This window comes from Dendrobates tinctorius, unplaced genomic scaffold, assembly GCF_039654945.1.
Source record: "Dendrobates tinctorius isolate UK_male_01 unplaced genomic scaffold, ASM3965494v1 ptg000071l, whole genome shotgun sequence".
NCBI classification, from domain to species: Eukaryota; Metazoa; Chordata; class Amphibia; order Anura; family Dendrobatidae; genus Dendrobates; species Dendrobates tinctorius.
The window spans coordinates 16574874-16601804 of record NW_027361739.1 but is presented as its reverse complement, the minus strand read 5'-3'; positions in this window follow the sequence as shown (position 1 = coordinate 16601804).

Here is a 26931-nt window from a genome sequence, read left to right as displayed (position 1 = left end):
CTCTGCGACAGGCATAGACGTACACTCTGCGACAGGCATAGACCTACACTCTGCGACAGGCGTAGACCTACACTCTGCGACAGGCGTAGACCTACACTCTGCGACAGGCATAGACCTACACTCAGTAACAGGCATAGACCTACACTCAGCAACAGGCAACAGGCATAGACGTACACTCTGCGACAGGCATAGATGTACACTCTGCGACAGGCATAGACGTACACTCTGCAACAGGCATAGACCTACACTCAGTAACAGGCATAGACCTACACTCAGCAACAGGCATAGACGTACACTCTGCGACAGGTATAGACGTAAACTCTGCGACAGGTATAGACGTACACTCTGCGACAGGCATAGACATACACTCTGCGACAGGGATAGACTTACACTCTGCGACAGGCATAGACATACACTCTGCGACAGGTATAGACGTAAACTCTGCGACAGGTATAGACGTACACTCTGCGACAGGCATAGACATACACTCTGCGACAGGGATAGACTTACACTCTGCGACAGGCATAGACGTACCCTCTGCGACAGGCATAGACGTACACTCTGCGACAGGCATAGACCTACACTCTGCGACAGGCATAGACATACACTCTGCGACAGGTATAGACGTAAACTCTGCGACAGGCATAGACGTACACTCTGCGACAGGCATAGACGTACAGTCTGCGACAGGCATAGATGTATACTCGGCAACAAGCATAGACCTACACTCTGCGACAGACATAGATGTATACTCTGCGACAGGCATAGACATACATTCTGCGACAGACATAGACCTACACTCTGCGACAGGCTTAGATGTATACTCTGCGACAGGCATAGACCAACATTCTGCGACAGGCATAGACGTACACTCTGTGACAGGCATATACGTACACTCTGCGACAGACATAGACGTTCATTCTGCGACAGGCATAGACGTATACTCTGAAACAGGCATAGACCTACACTCAGTAACAGGCATAGACCTACACTCAGCAACAGGCATAGACCTACACTCAGCAACAGGCATAGACCTACACTCAGCAACAGGCATAGACGTACACTCTGCGACAGGCATAGACGTACACTCTGCGACAGGCATAGACGTACACTCTGCGACAGGCATAGACGTACACTCTGCGACAGGCATAGACGTACACTCTGCGACAGGCATAGACGTACACTCTGCGACAGGCATAGACGTACACTCTGCGACAGGCATAGACGTACAGTCTGCGACAGGCATAGATGTATACTCTGCGACAGGCATAGACCAACATTCTGCGACAGGCATAGACGTACACTCTGCGACAGGCATATACGTACACTCTGCGACAGACATAGACGTTCATTCTGCGACAGGCATAGACGTATACTCTGAAACAGGCATAGACCTACACTCAGTAACAGGCATAGACCTACACTCAGCAACAGGCATACACGTACACTCTGCGACAGGCATAGACGTACACTCTGTGACAGGCATAGACCTACACTCTGCGACAGGCATAGACCTAAACTCTGCGACAGGCATAGACCTAAACTCTGCGACAGGCATAGACCTACACTCTGCGACAGGCATAGACGTACACTCTGCGACAGGCATAGACGTACACTCTGCGACAGGCATAGACGTACAGTCTGCGACAGGCATAGATGTATACTCGGCAACAGGCATGGACCTACATTCTGCGACAGGCATAGACGTACACTGTGCGACAGGCATAGACATACACTCTGCGACAGGTATAGACGTAAACTCTGCGACAGGTATAGACGTACACTCTGCGACAGGGATAGACTTACACTCTGCGACAGGCATAGACGTACCCTCTGCGACAGGCATAGACCTACACTCTGCGACAGGCATAGACGTACACTCTGCGACAGGCATAGACCTACACTCTGCGACAGGCATAGACCTACACTCTGCGACAGGCATAGACGTACACTCTGCGACAGGCATAGACGTACACTCTGCGACAGGCATAGACGTACACTCTGCGACAGGCATAGACGTACACTCTGCGACAGGCATAGACGTACACTCTGCGACAGGCATAGACGTACACTCTGCGACAGGCATAGATGTATACTCGGCAACAAGCATAGACCTACACTCTGCGACAGACATAGATGTATACTCTGCGACAGGCATAGACATACATTCTGCGACAGGCATAGACCTACACTCTGCGACAGGCTTAGATGTATACTCTGCGACAGGCATAGACCAACATTCTGCGACAGGCATAGACGTACACTCTGTGACAGGCATATACGTACACTCTGCGACAGACATAGACGTTCATTCTGCGACAGGCATAGACGTATACTCTGAAACAGGCATAGACCTACACTCAGTAACAGGCATAGACCTACACTCAGCAACAGGCATAGACATACACTCTGCAACAGGCATAGATGTAAACTCTGCAAACGGCATAGACCTACACTCTGCGACAGGCATAGACGTACACTCTGTGACAGGTATAGACGTACACTCTGCAACAGGCGTAGATCTACACTCAGTAACAGGCATAGACCTACATTCTGCAACAGGCATAGACGTACACTCTGCGACAGGCATAGACGTACACTCTGCGATAGGCATAGACCTACACTCTGCAACAGGCATAGACCTACACTCTGCGACAGGCATAGACCTACACTCTGCGACAGGCATAGACGTACAGTCTGCGACAGGCATAGACCTACACTCTGCGACAGGCATAGACGTACACTCTGCGACAGGCATAATCCTACACTCAGTAACAGGCATAGACCTACTCTCAGCAACAGGTATAGACGTACACTCTGCGACAGGCATAGACGTACACTCTGCGACAGGCATAGACCTACACTCTGCGACAGGCGTAGACCTACACTCTGCGACAGGCATAGACGTACACTCTGCAACAGGCATAGACCTACACTCAGTAACAGGCATAGACCTACACTCAGCAACAGGCAATAGGCATAGACGTACACTCTGCGACAGGCATAGACGTACACTCTGCGACAGGCATAGACGTATACTCTGCAACAGGCATAGACCTACACTCAGTAACAGGCATAGACCTACACTCTGCAACAGGTATAGACGTACACTCTGCGACAGGGATAGATTTACTCTCTGCGACAGGCATAGACGTACCCTCTGCGACAGGCATAGACGTACACTCTGCGACAGGCATAGACCTACACTCTGCGACAGGCATAGACATACACTCTGCGACAGGTATAGACGTAAACTCTGCGACAGGCATAGACATACACTCTGCGACAGGTATAGATGTAAACTCTGCGACAGGTATAGACGTACACTCTGCGACAGGGATAGACTTACACTCTGCGACAGGCGTAGACCTACACTCTGCGACAGGCGTAGACCTACACTCTGCGACAGGCGTAGACCTACACTCAGTAACAGGCATAGACCTACAGTCAGCAACAGGCAACAGGCATAGACGTACACTCTGCGACAGGCATAGACGTACACTCTGCGACAGGCATAGACGTACACTCTGCAACAGGCATAGACCTACACTCAGTAACAGGCATAGACCTACACTCAGCAACAGGCATAGACGTACACTCTGCGACAGGCATAGACCTACACTCTGCGACAGGCATAGACATACACTCTGCGACAGGTATAGACGTAAACTCTGCGACAGGTATAGACGTACACTCTGCGACAGGGATAGACTTACACTCTGCGACAGGCATAGACGTACCCTCTGCGACAGGCATAGACCTACACTCTGCGACAGGCATAGACGTACACTCTGCGACAGGCATAGACCTACACTCTGCGACAGGCATAGACGTACACTCTGCGACAGGCATAGACGTACACTCTGCGACAGGCATAGACGTACACTCTGCGACAGGCATAGACCTACAGTCTGCGACAGGCATAGATGTATACTCGGCAACAAGCATAGACCTACACTCTGCGACAGACATAGATGTATACTCTGCGACAGGCATAGACATACATTCTGCGACAGGCATAGACCTACACTCTGCGATAGGCATAGATGTATACTCTGCGACAGGCATAGACGTACACTCTGCGACAGGCATAGACGTACACTCTGTGACAGGCATATACGTACACTCTGCGACAGACATAGACGTTCATTCTGCGACAGGCGTAGACGTATACTCTGAAACAGGCATAGACCTACACTCAGTAACAGGCATAGACCTACACTCAGCAACAGGCATAGACATACACTCTGCAACAGGCATAGATGTAAACTCTGCAAACGGCATAGACCTACACTCTGCGACAGGCATAGACGTACACTCTGTGACAGGTATAGACGTACACTCTGCAACAGGCGTAGATCTACACTCAGTAACAGGCATAGACCTACATTCTGCAACAGGCATAGACGTACACTCTGCGACAGGCATAGACGTACACTCTGCGACAGGCATAGACGTACACTCTGCGACAGGCATAGACGTACACTCTGCGACAGGCATAGACGTACACTCTGCGACAGGCATAGACGTACACTCTGCGACAGGCATAGACGTACACTCTGCGACAGGCATAGACCTACACTCTGCGACAGGCATAGACCTACACTCTGCAACAGGCATAGACCTACACTCTGCAACAGGCATAGACCTACACTCTGCGACAGGCATAGACCTACACTCTGCGACAGGCATAGACGTACACTCTGCAACATGCATAGACCTACACTCTGCGACAGGCATAGACGTACACTCTGCAACAGGCATAATCCTACACTCAGTAACAGGCATAGACCTACTCTCAGCAACAGGTATAGACGTACACTCTGCGACAGGCATAGACGTACACTCTGCGACAGGCATAGACCTACACTCTGCGACAGGCGTAGACGTACACTCTGCGACAGGCATAGACGTACACTCTGCAACAGGCATAGACCTACACTCAGTAACAGGCATAGACCTACACTCAGCAACAGGCAACAGGCATAGACGTACACTCTGCGACAGGCATAGACGTACACTCTGCGACAGGCATAGACGTACACTCTGCAACAGGCATAGACCTACACTCAGTAACAGGCATAGACCTACACTCTGCGACAGGCATAGACCTACACTCTGCGACAGGCATAGACATACACTCTACGACAGGTATAGACGTAAACTCTGCGACAGGTATAGACGTACACTCTGCGACAGGGATAGACTTACACTCTGCGACAGGCATAGACGTACCCTCTGCGACAGGCATAGACGTACACTCTGCGACAGGCATAGACCTACACTCTGCGACAGGCATAGACATACACTCTGCGACAGGTATAGACGTAAACTCTGCGACAGGCATAGACATACACTCTGCGACAGGTATAGACGTAAACTCTGCGACAGGTATAGACGTACACTCTGCGACAGGGATAGACTTACACTCTGCGACAGGCATAGACCTACACTCTGCGACAGGCATAGACGTACACTCTGCGACAGGCATAGACGTACACTCTGCAACAGGCATAATCCTACACTCAGTAACAGGCATAGACCTACTCTCAGCAACAGGTATAGACGTACACTCTGCGACAGGCATAGACGTACACTCTGCGACAGGCATAGACCTACACTCTGCGACAGGCGTAGACCTACACTCTGAGACAGGCATAGACGTACACTCTGCAACAGGCATAGACCTACACTCAGTAACAGGCATAGACCTACACTCAGCAACAGGCATAGACGTACACTCTGCGACAGGCATAGACGTACACTCTGCGACAGGCATAGACGTACACTCTGCAACAGGCATAGACCTACACTCAGTAACAGGCATAGACCTACACTGAGCAACAGGCATAGACGTACACTCTGCGACAGGCATAGACCTACACTCTGCGACAGGCATAGACATACACTCTGCGACAGGTATAGACGTAAACTCTGCGACAGGTATAGACGTACACTCTGCGACAGGGATAGACTTACACTCTGCGACAGGCATAGACGTACCCTCTGCGACAGGCATAGACCTACACTCTGCGACAGGCATATACGTACACTCTGCGACAGGCATAGACCTACACTCTGCGACAGGCATAGACCTACACTCTACGACAGGCATAGACGTGCACTCTGCGACAGGCATAGACGTACACTCTGCGACAGGCATAGACCTACAGTCTGCGACAGGCATAGACGTACCCTCTGCGACAGGCATAGACGTACACTCTGCGACAGGCATAGACGTACACTCTGCAACAGGTATAGACGTACACTCTGCGACAGGGATAGATTTACTCTCTGCGACAGGCATAGACGTACCCTCTGCGACAGGCATAGACGTACACTCTGCGACAGCCATAGACGTACACTCTGCAACAGGTATAGACGTACACTCTGCGACAGGGATAGATTTACTCTCTGCGACAGGCATAGACGTACCCTCTGCGACAGGCATAGACGTACACTCTGCGACAGGCATAGACCTACACTCTGCGACAGGCATAGACATACACTCTGCGACAGGTATAGACGTAAACTCTGCGACAGGCATAGACATACACTCTGCGACAGGTATAGATGTAAACTCTGGGACAGGTATAGACGTACACTCTGCGACAGGGATAGACTTACACTCTGCGACAGGCATAGACCTACACTCTGCGACAGGCATAGACGTACACTCTGCGACAGGCATAGACGTACACTCTGCAACAGGCATAATCCTACACTCAGTAACAGGCATAGACCTACTCTCAGCAACAGGTATAGACGTACACTCTGCGACAGGCATAGACGTACACTCTGCGACAGGCGTAGACCTACACTCTGCGACAGGCGTAGACCTACACTCTGCGACAGGCATAGACGTACACTCTGCAACAGGCATAGACCTACACTCAGTAACAGGCATAGACCTACAGTCAGCAACAGGCATAGACGTACACTCTGCGACAGGCATAGACGTACACTCTGCGACAGGCATAGACGTACACTCTGCAACAGGCATAGACCTACACTCAGTAACAGGCATAGACCTACACTCAGCAACAGGCATAGACGTACACTCTGCGACAGGCATAGACGTACACTCTGCGACAGGCATAGACGTACAGTCTGCGACAGGCATAGATGTATACTCGGCAACAAGCATAGACCTACACTCTGCGACAGACATAGATGTATACTCTGCGACAGGCATAGACATACATTCTGCGACAGGCATAGACCTACACTCTGCGACAGGCATAGATGTATACTCTGCGACAGGCATAGACCAACATTCTGCGACAGGCATAGACGTACACTCTGTGACAGGCATATACGTACACTCTGCGACAGACATAGACGTTCATTCTGCGACAGGCATAGACGTATACTCTGAAACAGGCATAGACCTACACTCAGTAACAGGCATAGACCTACACTCAGCAACAGGCATACACGTACACTCTGCGACAGGCATACACGTACACACTGCGACAGGCATAGACGTACACTCTGTGACAGGCATAGACCTACACTCTGCGACAGGCATAGACCTAAACTCTGCGACAGGCATAGACCTAAACTCTGCGACAGGCATAGACCTACACTCTGCGACAGGCATAGACCTACACTCTGCGACAGGCATAGACGTACACTCTGCGACAGGCATAGACGTACACTCTGCGACAGGCATAGACGTACAGTCTGCGACAGGCATAGATGTATACTCGGCAACAGGCATGGACCTACATTCTGCGACAGGCATAGACGTACACTGTGCGACAGGCATAGACATACACTCTGCGACAGGTATAGACGTAAACTCTGCGACAGGTATAGACGTACACTCTGCGACAGGGATAGACTTACACTCTGCGACAGGCATAGACGTACCCTCTGCGACAGGCATAGACCTACACTCTGCGACAGGCATAGACGTACACTCTGCGACAGGCATAGACCTACACTCTGCGACAGGCATAGACCTACACTCTGCGACAGGCATAGACGTACACTCTGCGACAGGCATAGACGTACACTCTGCGACAGGCATAGACGTACACTCTGCGACAGGCATAGACGTACACTCTGCGACAGGCATAGACGTACACTCTGCGACAGGCATAGACGTACACTCTGCGACAGGCATAGACGTACAGTCTGCGACAGGCATAGACATACATTCTGCGACAGGCATAGACCTACACTCTGCGACAGGCTTAGATGTATACTCTGCGACAGGCATAGACCAACATTCTGCGACAGGCATAGACGTACACTCTGTGACAGGCATATACGTACACTCTGCGACAGACATAGACGTTCATTCTGCGACAGGCATAGACGTATACTCTGAAACAGGCATAGACCTACACTCAGTAACAGGCATAGACCTACACTCAGTAACAGGCATAGACATACACTCTGCAACAGGCATAGATGTAAACTCTGCAAACGGCATAGACCTACACTCTGCGACAGGCATAGACGTACACTCTGTGACAGGTATAGACGTACACTCTGCAACAGGCGTAGATCTACACTCAGTAACAGGCATAGACCTACATTCTGCAACAGGCATAGACGTACACTCTGCGACAGGCATAGACGTACACTCTGCGATAGGCATAGACCTACACTCTGCAACAGGCATAGACCTACACTCTGCGACAGGCATAGACCTACACTCTGCGACAGGCATAGACGTACAGTCTGCGACAGGCATAGACCTACACTCTGCGACAGGCATAGACGTACACTCTGCGACAGGCATAGACGTACACTCTGCGACAGGCATAATCCTACACTCAGTAACAGGCATAGACCTACTCTCAGCAACAGGTATAGACGTACACTCTGCGACAGGCAAAGACGTACACTCTGCGACAGGCATAGACCTACACTCTGCGACAGGCGTAGACCTACACTCTGCGACAGGCATAGACGTACACTCTGCAACAGGCATAGACCTACACTCAGTAACAGGCATAGACCTACACTCAGCAACAGGCAACAGGCATAGACGTACACTCTGCGACAGGCATAGACGTACACTCTGCGACAGGCATAGACGTACACTCTGCAACAGGGATAGATTTACTCTCTGCGACAGGCATAGACGTACCCTCTGCGACAGGCATAGACGTACACTCTGCGACAGGCATAGACGTACACTCTGCAACAGGTATAGACGTACACTCTGCGACAGGGATAGATTTACTCTCTGCGACAGGCATAGACGTACCCTCTGCGACAGGCATAGACGTACACTCTGTGACAGGCATAGACGTACACTCTGCAACAGGTATAGACGTACACTCTGCGACAGGGATAGATTTACTCTCTGCGACAGGCATAGACGTACCCTCTGCGACAGGCATAGACGTACACTCTGCGACAGGCATAGACCTACACTCTGCGACAGGCATAGACATACACTCTGCGACAGGTATAGATGTAAACTCTGCGACAGGCATAGACATACACTCTGCGACAGGTATAGATGTAAACTCTGCGACAGGTATAGATGTACACTCTGCGACAGGGATAGACTTACACTCTGCGACAGGCATAGACCTACACTCTGCGACAGGCATAGACGTACACTCTGCGACAGGCATAGACGTACACTCTGCAACAGGCATAATCCTACACTCAGTAACAGGCATAGACCTACTCTCAGCAACAGGTATAGACGTACACTCTGCGACAGGCATAGACGTACACTCTGCGACAGGCGTAGACCTACACTCTGCGACAGGCGTAGACCTACACTCTGAGACAGGCATAGACGTACACTCTGCAACAGGCATAGACCTACACTCAGTAACAGGCATAGACCTACAGTCAGCAACAGGCAACAGGCATAGACGTACACTCTGCGACAGGCATAGACGTACACTCTGCGACAGGCATAGACGTACACTCTGCAACAGGCATAGACCTACACTCAGTAACAGGCATAGACCTACACTCAGCAACAGGCATAGACGTACACTCTGCGACAGGCATAGACCTACACTCTGCGACAGGCATAGACATACACTCTGCGACAGGTATAGACGTAAACTCTGCGACAGGTATAGACGTACACTCTGCGACAGGGATAGACTTACACTCTGCGACAGGCATAGACCTACACTCTGCGACAGGCATAGACGTACACTCTGCAACAGGCATAATCCTACACTCAGTAACAGGCATAGACCTACAGTCAGCAACAGGCAACAGGCATAGACGTACACTCTGCGACAGGCATAGACGTACACTCTGCGACAGGCATAGACGTACACTCTGCAACAGGCATAGACCTACACTCAGTAACAGGCATAGACCTACACTCAGCAACAGGCATAGACGTACACTCTGCGACAGGCATAGACCTACACTCTGCGACAGGCATAGACATACACTCTGCGACAGGTATAGACGTAAACTCTGCGACAGGTATAGACGTACACTCTGCGACAGGTATAGACGTACACTCTGCGACAGGCATAGACGTACACTCTGCGACAGGCATAGACGTACACTCTGCGACAGGCATAATCCTACACTCAGTAACAGGCATAGACCTACACTCTGCGACAGGCATAGACGTACACTCTGCGACAGGCATAGACCTACACTCTGCGACAGGCATAGACCTACACTCTGCGACAGGCATAGACGTACACTCTGCAACAGGCATAATCCTACACTCAGTAACAGGCATAGACCTACTCTCAGCAACAGGTATAGACGTACACTCTGCGACAGGCATAGACGTACACTCTGCGACAGGCATAGACCTACACTCTGCGACAGGCGTAGACCTACACTCTGCGACAGGCATAGACCTACACTCAGTAACAGGCATAGACCTACACTCAGCAACAGGCAACAGGCATAGACGTACACTCTGCGACAGGCATAGATGTACACTCTGCGACAGGCATAGACGTACACTCTGCAACAGGCATAGACCTACACTCAGTAACAGGCATAGACCTACACTCAGCAACAGGCATAGACGTACACTCTGCGACAGGTATAGACGTAAACTCTGCGACAGGTATAGACGTACACTCTGCGACAGGCATAGACATACACTCTGCGACAGGGATAGACTTACACTCTGCGACAGGCATAGACATACACTCTGCGACAGGTATAGACGTAAACTCTGCGACAGGTATAGACGTACACTCTGCGACAGGCATAGACATACACTCTGCGACAGGGATAGACTTACACTCTGCGACAGGCATAGACGTACCCTCTGCGACAGGCATAGACGTACACTCTGCGACAGGCATAGACCTACACTCTGCGACAGGCATAGACATACACTCTGCGACAGGTATAGACGTAAACTCTGCGACAGGCATAGACGTACACTCTGCGACAGGCATAGACGTACAGTCTGCGACAGGCATAGATGTATACTCGGCAACAAGCATAGACCTACACTCTGCGACAAACATAGATGTATACTCTGCGACAGGCATAGACATACATTCTGCGACAGACATAGACCTACACTCTGCGACAGGCTTAGATGTATACTCTGCGACAGGCATAGACCAACATTCTGCGACAGGCATAGACGTACACTCTGTGACAGGCATATACGTACACTCTGCGACAGACATAGACGTTCATTCTGCGACAGGCATAGACGTATACTCTGAAACAGGCATAGACCTACACTCAGTAACAGGCATAGACCTACACTCAGCAACAGGCATAGACCTACACTCAGCAACAGGCATAGACCTACACTCAGCAACAGGCATAGACGTACACTCTGCGACAGGCATAGACGTACACTCTGCGACAGGCATAGACGTACACTCTGCGACAGGCATAGACGTACACTCTGCGACAGGCATAGACGTACACTCTGCGACAGGCATAGACGTACACTCTGCGACAGGCATAGACGTACACTCTGCGACAGGCATAGACGTACACTCTGCGACAGGCATAGACGTACACTCTGCGACAGGCATAGACGTACAGTCTGCGACAGGCATAGATGTATACTCTGCGACAGGCATAGACCAACATTCTGCGACAGGCATAGACGTACACTCTGTGACAGGCATATACGTACACTCTGCGACAGACATAGACGTTCATTCTGCGACAGGCATAGACGTATACTCTGAAACAGGCATAGACCTACACTCAGTAACAGGCATAGACCTACACTCAGCAACAGGCATACACGTACACTCTGCGACAGGCATACACGTACACACTGCGACAGGCATAGACGTACACTCTGTGACAAGCATAGACCTACACTCTGCGACAGGCATAGACCTAAACTCTGCGACAGGCATAGACCTAAACTCTGCGACAGGCATAGACCTACACTCTGCGACAGGCATAGACGTACACTCTGCGACAGGCATAGACGTACACTCTGCGACAGGCATAGACGTACAGTCTGCGACAGGCATAGATGTATACTCGGCAACAGGCATGGACCTACATTCTGCGACAGGCATAGACGTACACTGTGCGACAGGCATAGACGTACACTCTGCAACAGGCATAGACCTACACTCAGTAACAGGCATAGACCTACAGTCAGCAACAGGCAACAGGCATAGACGTACACTCTGCGACAGGCATAGACGTACACTCTGCGACAGGCATAGTCGTACACTCTGCAACAGGCATAGACCTACACTCAGTAACAGGCATAGACCTACACTCAGCGACAGGCATAGACGTACACTCTGCGACAGGCATAGACCTACACTCTGCGACAGGCATAGACATACACTCTGCGACAGGTATAGACGTAAACTCTGCGACAGGTATAGACGTACACTCTGCGACAGGGATAGACTTACACTCTGCGACAGGCATAGACCTACACTCTGCGACAGGCATAGACGTACACTCTGCAACAGGCATAATCCTACACTCAGTAACAGGCATAGACCTACAGTCAGCAACAGGCAACAGGCATAGACGTACACTCTGCGACAGGCATAGACGTACACTCTGCGACAGGCATAGACGTACACTCTGCAACAGGCATAGACCTACACTCAGTAACAGGCATAGACCTACACTCAGCAACAGGCATAGACGTACACTCTGCGACAGGCATAGACCTACACTCTGCGACAGGCATAGACATACACTCTGCGACAGGTATAGACGTAAACTCTGCGACAGGTATAGACGTACACTCTGCGACAGGTATAGACGTACACTCTGCGACAGGCATAGACGTACACTCTGCGACAGGCATAGACGTACACTCTGCGACAGGCATAATCCTACACTCAGTAACAGGCATAGACCTACACTCTGCGACAGGCATAGACGTACACTCTGCGACAGGCATAGACCTACACTCTGCGACAGGCATAGACCTACACTCTGCGACAGGCATAGACGTACACTCTGCAACAGGCATAATCCTACACTCAGTAACAGGCATAGACCTACTCTCAGCAACAGGTATAGACGTACACTCTGCGACAGGCATAGACGTACACTCTGCGACAGGCATAGACCTACACTCTGCGACAGGCGTAGACCTACACTCTGCGACAGGCATAGACCTACACTCAGTAACAGGCATAGACCTACACTCAGCAACAGGCAACAGGCATAGACGTACACTCTGCGACAGGCATAGATGTACACTCTGCGACAGGCATAGACGTACACTCTGCAACAGGCATAGACCTACACTCAGTAACAGGCATAGACCTACACTCAGCAACAGGCATAGACGTACACTCTGCGACAGGTATAGACGTAAACTCTGCGACAGGTATAGACGTACACTCTGCGACAGGCATAGACATACACTCTGCGACAGGGATAGACTTACACTCTGCGACAGGCATAGACGTACCCTCTGCGACAGGCATAGACGTACACTCTGCGACAGGCATAGACCTACACTCTGCGACAGGCATAGACCTACACTCTGCGACAGGCATAGACATACACTCTGCGACAGGTATAGACGTAAACTCTGCGACAGGCATAGACGTACACTCTGCGACAGGCATAGACGTACAGTCTGCGACAGGCATAGATGTATACTCGGCAACAAGCATAGACCTACACTCTGCGACAGACATAGATGTATACTCTGCGACAGGCATAGACATACATTCTGCGACAGACATAGACCTACACTCTGCGACAGGCTTAGATGTATACTCTGCGACAGGCATAGACCAACATTCTGCGACAGGCATAGACGTACACTCTGTGACAGGCATATACGTACACTCTGCGACAGACATAGACGTTCATTCTGCGACAGGCATAGACGTATACTCTGAAACAGGCATAGACCTACACTCAGTAACAGGCATAGACCTACACTCAGCAACAGGCATAGACCTACACTCAGCAACAGGCATAGACCTACACTCAGCAACAGGCATAGACGTACACTCTGCGACAGGCATAGACGTACACTCTGCGACAGGCATAGACGTACACTCTGCGACAGGCATAGACGTACACTCTGCGACAGGCATAGACGTACACTCTGCGACAGGCATAGACGTACACTCTGCGACAGGCATAGACGTACACTCTGCGACAGGCATAGACGTACAGTCTGCGACAGGCATAGATGTATACTCTGCGACAGGCATAGACCAACATTCTGCGACAGGCATAGACGTACACTCTGTGACAGGCATATACGTACACTCTGCGACAGACATAGACGTTCATTCTGCGACAGGCATAGACGTATACTCTGAAACAGGCATAGACCTACACTCAGTAACAGGCATAGACCTACACTCAGCAACAGGCATACACGTACACTCTGCGACAGGCATACACGTACACACTGCGACAGGCATAGACGTACACTCTGTGACAGGCATAGACCTACACTCTGCGACAGGCATAGACCTAAACTCTGCGACAGGCATAGACCTAAACTCTGCGACAGGCATAGACCTACACTCTGCGACAGGCATAGACGTACACTCTGCGACAGGCATAGACGTACACTCTGCGACAGGCATAGACGTACAGTCTGCGACAGGCATAGATGTATACTCGGCAACAGGCATGGACCTACATTCTGCGACAGGCATAGACGTACACTGTGCGACAGGCATAGACATACACTCTGCGACAGGTATAGACGTAAACTCTGCGACAGGTATAGACGTACACTCTGCGACAGGGATAGACTTACACTCTGCGACAGGCATAGACGTACCCTCTGCGACAGGCATAGACCTACACTCTGCGACAGGCATAGACGTACACTCTGCGACAGGCATAGACCTACACTCTGCGACAGGCATAGACCTACACTCTGCGACAGGCATAGACGTACACTCTGCGACAGGCATAGACGTACACTCTGCGACAGGCATAGACGTACACTCTGCGACAGGCATAGACGTACACTCTGCGACAGGCATAGACGTACACTCTGCGACAGGCATAGATGTATACTCGGCAACAAGCATAGACCTACACTCTGCGACAGACATAGATGTATACTCTGCGACAGGCATAGACATACATTCTGCGACAGGCATAGACCTACACTCTGCGACAGGCTTAGATGTATACTCTGCGACAGGCATAGACCAACATTCTGCGACAGGCATAGACGTACACTCTGTGACAGGCATATACGTACACTCTGCGACAGACATAGACGTTCATTCTGCGACAGGCATAGACGTATACTCTGAAACAGGCATAGACCTACACTCAGTAACAGGCATAGACCTACACTCAGCAACAGGCATAGACATACACTCTGCAACAGGCATAGATGTAAACTCTGCAAACGGCATAGACCTACACTCTGCGACAGGCATAGACGTACACTCTGTGACAGGTATAGACGTACACTCTGCAACAGGCGTAGATCTACACTCAGTAACAGGCATAGACCTACATTCTGCAACAGGCATAGACGTACACTCTGCGACAGGCATAGACGTACACTCTGCGATAGGCATAGACGTACAGTCTGCGACAGGCATAGACCTACACTCTGCGACAGGCATAGACGTACACTCTGCGACAGGCATAATCCTACACTCAGTAACAGGCATAGACCTACTCTCAGCAACAGGTATAGACGTACACTCTGCGACAGGCATAGACGTACACTCTGCGACAGGCATAGACCTACACTCTGCGACAGGCGTAGACCTACACTCTGCGACAGGCATAGACGTACACTCTGCAACAGGCATAGACCTACACTCAGTAACAGGCATAGACCTACACTCAGCAACAGGCAATAGGCATAGACGTACACTCTGCGACAGGCATAGACGTACACTCTGCGACAGGCATAGACGTACACTCTGCAACAGGCATAGACCTACACTCAGTAACAGGCATAGACCTACACTCTGCAACAGGTATAGACGTACACTCTGCGACAGGGATAGATTTACTCTCTGCGACAGGCATAGATGTACCCTCTGCGACAGGCATAGACGTACACTCTGCGACAGGCATAGACCTACACTCTGCGACAGGCATAGACATACACTCTGCGACAGGTATAGACGTAAACTCTGCGACAGGCATAGACATACACTCTGCGACAGGTATAGATGTAAACTCTGCGACAGGGATAGACTTACACTCTGCGACAGGCGTAGACCTACACTCTGCGACAGGCGTAGACCTACACTCTGCGACAGGCATAGACGTACACTCTGCAACAGGCATAGACCTACACTCAGTAACAGGCACAGACCTACAGTCAGCAACAGGCATAGACGTACACTCTGCGACAGGCATAGACGTACACTCTGCGACAGGCATAGACGTACACTCTGCAACAGGCATAGACCTACACTCAGTAACAGGCATAGACCTACACTCAGCAACAGGCATAGACGTACACTCTGCGACAGGCATAGACCTACACTCTGCGACAGGCATAGACATACACTCTGCGACAGGTATAGACGTAAACTCTGCGACAGGTATAGACGTACACTCTGCGACAGGGATAGACTTACACTCTGCGACAGGCATAGACGTACCCTCTGCGACAGGCATAGACCTACACTCTGCGACAGGCATAGACGTACACTCTGCGACAGGCATAGACCTACACTCTGCGACAGGCATAGACGTACACTCTGCGACAGGCATAGACGTACACTCTGCGACAGGCATAGACGTACACTCTGCGACAGGCATAGACCTACAGTCTGCGACAGGCATAGATGTATACTCGGCAACAAGCATAGACCTACACTCTGCGACAGACATAGATGTATACTCTGCGACAGGCATAGACATACATTCTGCGACAGGCATAGACCTACACTCTGCGACAGGCATAGATGTATACTCTGCGACAGGCATAGACCTACATTCTGCGACAGGCATAGACGTACACTCTGTGACAGGCATATACGTACACTCTGCGACAGACATAGACGTTCATTCTGCGACAGGCATAGACGTATACTCTGAAACAGGCATAGACCTACACTCAGTAACAGGCATAGACCTACACTCAGCAACAGGCATAGACATACACTCTGCAACAGGCATAGACGTACACTCTGCGACAGGCATAGACGTACACTCTGCGACAGGCATAGACGTACACTCTGCGACAGGCATAGACATACACTCTGCGACAGGCATAGACGTACACTCTGCGACAGGCATAGACGTACACTCTGCGACAGGCATAGACGTACAGTCTGCGACAGGCATAGATGTATACTCGGCAACAAGCATAGACCTACACTCTGCGACAGACATAGATGTATACTCTGCTACAGGCATAGACATACATTCTGCGACAGGCATAGACCTACACTCTGCGATAGGCATAGATGTATACTCTGCGACAGGCATAGACCAACATTCTGCGACAGGCATAGACGTACACTCTGTGACAGGCATATACGTACACTCTGCGACAGACATAGACGTTCATTCTGCGACAGGCGTAGACGTATACTCTGAAACAGGCATAGACCTACACTCAGTAACAGGCATAGACCTACACTCAGCAACAGGCATAGACATACACTCTGCAACAGGCATAGATGTAAACTCTGCAAACGGCATAGACCTACACTCTGCGACAGGCATAGACGTACACTCTGTGACAGGTATAGACGTACACTCTGCAACAGGCGTAGATCTACACTCAGTAACAGGCATAGACCTACATTCTGCAACAGGCATAGACGTACACTCTGCAACAGGCATAGACGTACACTCTGCGACAGGCATAGACGTACACTCTGCGACAGGCATAGACGTACACTCTGCGACAGGCATAGACGTACACTCTGCGACAGGCATAGACGTACACTCTGCGACAGGCATAGACGTACACTCTGCGACAGGCATAGACCTACACTCTGCGACAGGCATAGACCTACACTCTGCAACAGGCATAGACCTACACTCTGCAACAGGCATAGACCTACACTCTGCGACAGGCATAGACCTACACTCTGCGACAGGCATAGACGTACACTCTGCAACATGCATAGACCTACACTCTGCGACAGGCATAGACGTACACTCTGCAACAGGCATAATCCTACACTCAGTAACAGGCATAGACCTACTCTCAGCAACAGGTATAGACGTACACTCTGCGACAGGCATAGACGTACACTCTGCGACAGGCATAGACCTACACTCTGCGACAGGCGTAGACGTACACTCTGCGACAGGCATAGACGTACACTCTGCAACAGGCATAGACCTACACTCAGTAACAGGCATAGACCTACACTCAGCAACAGGCAACAGGCATAGACGTACACTCTGCGACAGGCATAGACGTACACTCTGCGACAGGCATAGACGTACACTCTGCAACAGGCATAGACCTACACTCAGTAACAGGCATAGACCTACACTCTGCGACAGGCATAGACCTACACTCTGCGACAGGCATAGACATACACTCTGCGACAGGTATAGACGTAAACTCTGCGACAGGTATAGACGTACACTCTGCGACAGGGATAGACTTACACTCTGCGACAGGCATAGACGTACCCTCTGCGACAGGCATAGACGTACACTCTGCGACAGGCATAGACCTACACTCTGCGACAGGCATAGACATACACTCTGCGACAGGTATAGACGTAAACTCTGCGACAGGCATAGACATACACTCTGCGACAGGTATAGACGTAAACTCTGCGACAGGTATAGACGTACACTCTGCGACAGGGATAGACTTACACTCTGCGACAGGCATAGACCTACACTCTGCGACAGGCATAGACGTACACTCTGCGACAGGCATAGACGTACACTCTGCAACAGGCATAATCCTACACTCAGTAACAGGCATAGACCTACTCTCAGCAACAGGTATAGACGTACACTCTGCGACAGGCATAGACGTACACTCTGCGACAGGCATAGACCTACACTCTGCGACAGGCGTAGACCCACACTCTGAGACAGGCATAGACGTACACTCTGCAACAGGCATAGACCTACACTCAGTAACAGGCATAGACCTACACTCAGCAACAGGCAACAGGCATAGACGTACACTCTGCGACAGGCATAGACGTACACTCTGCGACAGGCATAGACGTACACTCTGCAACAGGCATAGACCTACACTCAGTAACAGGCATAGACCTACACTGAGCAACAGGCATAGACGTACACTCTGCGACAGGCATAGACCTACACTCTGCGACAGGCATAGACATACACTCTGCGACAGGTATAGACGTAAACTCTGCGACAGGTATAGACGTACACTCTGCGACAGGGATAGACTTACACTCTGCGACAGGCATAGACGTACCCTCTGCGACAGGCATAGACCTACACTCTGCGACAGGCATATACGTACACTCTGCGACAGGCATAGACCTACACTCTGCGACAGGCATAGACCTACACTCTACGACAGGCATAGACGTGCACTCTGCGACAGGCATAGACGTACACTCTGCGACAGGCATAGACCTACAGTCTGCGACAGGCATAGACGTACACTCTGTGACAGGCATAGACGTACACTCTGCGACAGACATAGACGTTCATTCTGCGACAGGCATAGACGTATACTCTGAAACAGGCATAGACCTACACTCAGTAACAGGCATAGACCTACACTCAGCAACAGGCATAGATGTAAACTCTGCAAACGGCATAGACCTACACTCTGCGACAGGCATAGACGTACACTCTGTGACAGGTATAGACGTACACTCTGCAACAGGCGTAGATCTACACTCAGTAACAGGCATAGACCTACACTCAGCAACAGGTATAGACGTACACTCTGCGACAGGCATAGACGTACACTCTGCGACAGGCATAGACGTACACTCTGCGACAGGCATAGACGTACACTCTGCGACAGGCATAGACCTACACTCTGCGACAGGCATAGACCTACACTCTGCGACAGGCATAGACCTACACTCTGCGACAGGCATAGACCTACACTCTGCGACAGGCATAGACCTACACTCTGCGACAGGCATAGACCTACACTCTGCGACAGGCATAGATCTACACTCTGCGACAGGCATAGACGTACACTCTGCGACAGGCATAGACGTACACTCTGCGACAGGCATAATCCTACACTCAGTAACAGGCATAGACCTACTCTCAGCAACAGGTATAGACGTACACTCTGCGACAGGCATAGACGTACACTCTGCGACAGGCATAGACCTACACTCTGCGACAGGCATAGACCTGCACTCTGCGACAGGCATAGACGTACACTCTGCGACAGGCATAGACCTACACTCAGTGACGTACACTCTGCGACAGGCATAGACGTACACTCTGCGACAGGCATAATCCTACACTCAGTAACAGGCATAGACCTACTCTCAGCAACAGGTATAGACGTACACTCTGCGACAGGCATAGACGTACACTCTGCGACAGGCATAGACCTACACTCTGCGACAGGCATAGACCTGCACTCTGCGACAGGCATAGACGTACACTCTGCGACAGGCATAGACCTACACTCAGTAACAGGCATAGACCTACACTCAGCAACAGGCATAGACGTACACTCTGCGACAGGCATAGACGTACACTCTGCGACATGCATAGACCTACACTCTGCGACAGGCATAGACCTACACTCTGCGACAGGCATAGACGTACACTCTGCAACAGGCATAGACCTACACTCAGTAACAGGCATAGACCTACACTCTGCGACAGACATAGAACTACACTCTGCGACAGACATAGACCTACACTCTGCGACAGGCATAGACCTACACTCTGCGACAGGCATAGACGTACACTCTGCGACAGGCATAGATGTATACTCTGCGACAGGCATAGACCTACATTCTGCGACAGGCATAGACGTACACTCTGCGACAGGTATAGACGTACACTCTGCGACAGGCATAGACCTACACTCTGCGACAGGCATAGACGTACACTCTGCGACAGGCATAGACGTACACTCTGCGACAGGCATAATCCTACACTCAGTAACAGGCATAGACCTACACTCTGCGACAGGCATAGACGTACACTCTGCGACAGGCATAGACCTACACTCTGCGACAGGCATAGACCTACACTCTGCGACAGGCATAGACGTACACTCGCAACAGACATAGACGTACACTCTGCGACAGGCATAGACCTACACTCTGCGACAGGCATAGACGCACACTCTGCGACAGGCATAGATGTATACTCTGCGACAGGCATAGACCGACATTCTACGACAGGCATAGACGTACACTCTGCGACAGGTATAGACGTACACTCTGTGACAGCCATAGACGTACACTCTGCAACAGGCATAGACGTACACTCTGTGACAGGCATAGCCGTACACTCTGTGACAGGCATAGACGTACACTCTGCGTTAGGCATAGATCTACACTCTGCGACAGGTATAGACGTACACTCTGTGACAGGCATAGACCTACATTCTGCGACAGGCATAGACGTACACTCTGTGACAGGCATAGCCGTACACTCTGTGACAGCCATAGACGTACACTCTGCGACAGGCATAGACGTACACACTGCAACAGGCATAGATGTAAACTCTGCAAACGGCATAGACCTACACTCTGCAACAGGCGTAGATCTACACTCAGTAACAGGCATAGACCTACATTCTGCAACAGGCATAGACGTACACTCTGCAACAGGCATAGACGTACACTCTGCGACAGGCATAGACGTACACTCTGCGACAGGCATAGACGTACACTCTGCGACAGGCATAGACGTACACTCTGCGACAGGCATAGACGTACACTCTGCGACAGGCATAGACCTACACTCTGCGACAGGCATAGACCTACACTCTGCAACAGGCATAGACCTACACTCTGCGACAGGCATAGACCTACACTCTGCGACAGGCATAGACCTACACTCTGCGACAGGCATAGACGTACACTCTGCAACAGGCATAGACCTACACTCTGCGACAGGCATAGACGTACACTCTGCAACAGGCATAATCCTACACTCAGTAACAGGCATAGACCTACTCTCAGCAACAGGTATAGACGTACACTCTGCGACAGGCATAGACGTACACTCTGCGACAGGCATAGACCTACACTCTGCGACAGGCGTAGACCTACACTCTGCGACAGGCATAGACGTACACTCTGCAACAGGCATAGACCTACACTCAGTAACAGGCATAGACCTACACTCAGCAACAGGCAACAGGCATAGACGTACACTCTGCGACAGGCATAGACGTACACTCTGCGACAGGCATAGACGTACACTCTGCAACAGGCATAGACCTACACTCAGTAACAGGCATAGACCTACACTCTGCGACAGGCATAGACCTACACTCTGCGACAGACATAGACATACACTCTGCGACAGGTATAGACGTAAACTCTGCGACAGGTATAGACGTACACTCTGCGACAGGGATAGACTTACACTCTGCGACAGGCATAGACATACCCTCTGCGACAGGCATAGACGTACACTCTGCGACAGGCATAGACCTACACTCTGCGACAGGCATAGACATACACTCTGCGACAAGTATAGACGTAAACTCTGCGACAGGCATAGACATACACTCTGCGACAGGTATAGACGTAAACTCTGCGACAGGTATAGACGTACACTCTGCGACAGGGATAGACTTACACTCTGCGACAGGCATAGACCTACACTCTGCGACAGGCATAGACGTACACTCTGCGACAGGCATAGACGTACACTCTGCAACAGGCATAATCCTACACTCAGTAACAGGCATAGACCTACTCTCAGCAACAGGTATAGACGTACACTCTGCGACAGGCATAGACGTACACTCTGCGACAGGCATAGACCTACACTCTGCGACAGGCGTAGACCTACACTCTGCGACAGGCATAGACGTACACTCTGCAACAGGCATAGACCTACACTCAGTAACAGGCATAGACCTACACTCAGCAACAGGCAACAGGCATAGACGTACACTCTGCGACAGGCATAGACGTACACTCTGCGACAGGCATAGACGTACACTCTGCAACAGGCATAGACCTACACTCAGTAACAGGCATAGACCTACACTGAGCAACAGGCATAGACGTACACTCTGCGACAGGCATAGACCTACACTCTGCGACAGGCATAGACATACACTCTGCGACAGGTATAGACGTAAACTCTGCGACAGGTATAGACGTACACTCTGCGACAGGGATAGACTTACACTCTGCGACAGGCATAGACGTACCCTCTGTGACAGGCATAGACCTACACTCTGCGACAGGCATATCCGTACACTCTGCGACAGGCATAGACCTACACTCTGCGACAGGCATAGACCTACACTCTACGACAGGCATAGACGTACACTCTGCGACAGGCATAGACGTACACTCTGCGACAGGCATAGACCTACAGTCTGCGACAGGCATAGACGTACACTCTGTGACAGGCATATACGTACACTCTGCGACAGACATAGACGTTCATTCTGCGACAGGCATAGACGTATACTCTGAAACAGGCATAGACCTACACTCAGTAACAGGCATAGACCTACACTCAGCAACAGGCATAGACATACACTCTGCAACAGGCATAGATGTAAAGTCTGCAAACGGCATAGACCTACACTCTGCGACAGGCATAGACGTACACTCTGTGACAGGTATAGTCGTACACTCTGCAACAGGCGTAGATCTACACTCAGTAACAGGCATAGACCTACACTCAGCAACAGGCATAGACGTACACTCTGCAACAGGCATAGACGTACACTCTGCGACAGGCATAGACGTACACTCTGCGACAGGCATAGACCTACACTCTGCGACAGGCATAGACCTACACTCTGCGACAGGCATAGACCTACACTCTGCGACAGGCATAGACCTACACTCTGCGACAGGCATAGACCTACACTCTGCGACAGGCATAGACCTACACTCTGCGACAGGCATAGACGTACACTCTGCGACAGGCATAGACGTACACTCTGCGACAGGGATAATCCTACACTCAGTAACAGGCATAGACCTACTCTCAGCAACAGGTATAGACGTACACTCTGCGACAGGCATAGACGTACACTCTGCGACAGGCATAGACCTACACTCTGCGACAGGCATAGACCTGCACTCTGCGACAGGCATAGACGTACACTCTGCGACAGGCATAGACCTACACTCAGTAACAGGCATAGACCTACACTCAGCAACAGGCATAGACGTACACTCTGCGACAGGCATAGACGTACACTCTGCGACATGCATAGACCTACACTCTGCGACAGGCATAGACCTACACTCTGCGACAGGCATAGACGTACACTCTGCAACAGGCATAGACCTACACTCAGTAACAGGCATAGACCTACACTCTGCGACAGGCATAGACCTACACTCTGCGACAGGCATAGACATACACTCTGCGACAGGCATAGATGTATACTCTGCGACAGACATAGACCTACATTCTGCGACAGGCATAGACGTACACTCTGCGACAGGTATAGACGTACACTCTGTGACAGCCATAGACGTACACTCTGCGACAGGCATAGACCTACACTCTGCGACAGGCATAGACGTACACTCTGCGACAGGCATAGACGTACACTCTGCGACAGGCATAATCCTACACTCAGTAACAGGCATAGACCTACACTCAGTAACAGGCATAGACGTACACTCTGCGACAGGCATAGACCTACACTCTGCGACAGGCATAGACCTACACTCTGCGACAGGCATAGACGTACACTCTGCAACAGGCATAGACCTACACTCAATAACAGGCATAGACCTACACTCAGCAACAGGCATAGACGTACACTCTGCGTCAGGCATAGACCTACACTCTGCGACAGGCATAGACGCACACTCTGCGACAGGCATAGATGTATACTCTGCGACAGGCATAGACCTACATTCTACGACAGGCATAGACGTACACTCTGCGACAGGTATAGACGTACACTCTGTGACAGCCATAGACGTACACTCTGCAACAGGCATAGCCGTACACTCTGTGACAGGCATAGCCGTACACTCTGTGACAGGCATAGACGTACACTCTGCGTTAGGCATAGATCTACACTCTGCGACAGGTATAGACGTACACTCTGTGACAGGCATAGACCTACATTCTGTGACAGGCATAGACGTACACTCTGCAATAGACATAGACGTATACTCTGCAACAGGCATAGACCTACACTCTGCTACAGGCAGAGTCATACACTCTGCAACAGGCATAGACGCACACTCTGCAACAGGAATAAGCCTACACTCAGCGACAGGCATAGACCTACACTCAGCGACAGGCATAGGCCTACACTCTGCGACAGGCATAGGCCTACACTCTGCGACAGGCATAGGCCTACACTCTGCGACACGCATACACGTACACTCTGCGACAGGCATAGATGTAAACTCTGCAACAGGCATAGACATACACTCTGCGACAGGCATAGACCTGCAATCTGCGACAGGCATAGACGTACACTCTGCAATAGACATAGACGTATACTCTGCAACAGGCATAGACCTACACTCTGCTACAGGCATAGACGTACACTCTGCGACAGGCATAGACCTACACTCTGCGACAGGCATATACCTACACTCTGCGATAGGCATAGACATATACTATGAAATACACACACACACACACATACATGATAGAGTTGCAGACTCTGATCAGGCTTTGATCAGAATGCGATCAGTTTGGCATCAGTTTCTCTTAGGCTAAGTTCACACGTTGCGGAACTCCCCCGAAAGTTACTGCGAGAATTCCGGAATTCCATTCCGCGGGAAAATCGCATTTTAAATTCCAGCGATTTTCCCACGGAAAAACTAGTGATTTGCAAGTGTAATTAGCTTGCAGAATGCTAGCGTTTTCCAAGAGATCTGTAGCATCGCTTGGAGAACTGATTGACAGATTGGTCACACTCGTCAAACATAGTGTTTGACGAGTGTGACCAACTTTTTACTATTGAGGCCGCCTATGCAGCATTAGTAGTAAAAAGATCTAATGTTAAAAATAATTAAAAAAATAAAAAATCGGTTTATATTCACCTTCCGATGTCCCGCACAGCGTCCCCAGGCCCCCGCGATGCTCCGGAAGGTCCCGTTCCCAGTGATGCATTGCTGCAATGACCTTTGATGACGTCACGGTCTCACGAGACCTCCACAGTATCACGAGACCGCGATGTCAGCAAAGGTCATTATCGCAATGCATCACTGGGAACGGGACCTGCCGGAGCATCGCGGAGGCCTGGGAACACTGCGTGGGACATCGGAACGTGAATATAACCCGATTTTTTTATTTTAATTCTATTTTTTACAGAGATATGGTACCCACAGCCCAGAGGACAGTCTTCTCTCCTCCGGACCGTGGGTACCATCCACAAATGTTCTGCTTACTTTTCTCATATTGGGCACAGCCACATGGGGAATGTAAGCAGAACAATGCATTCCCATGTGG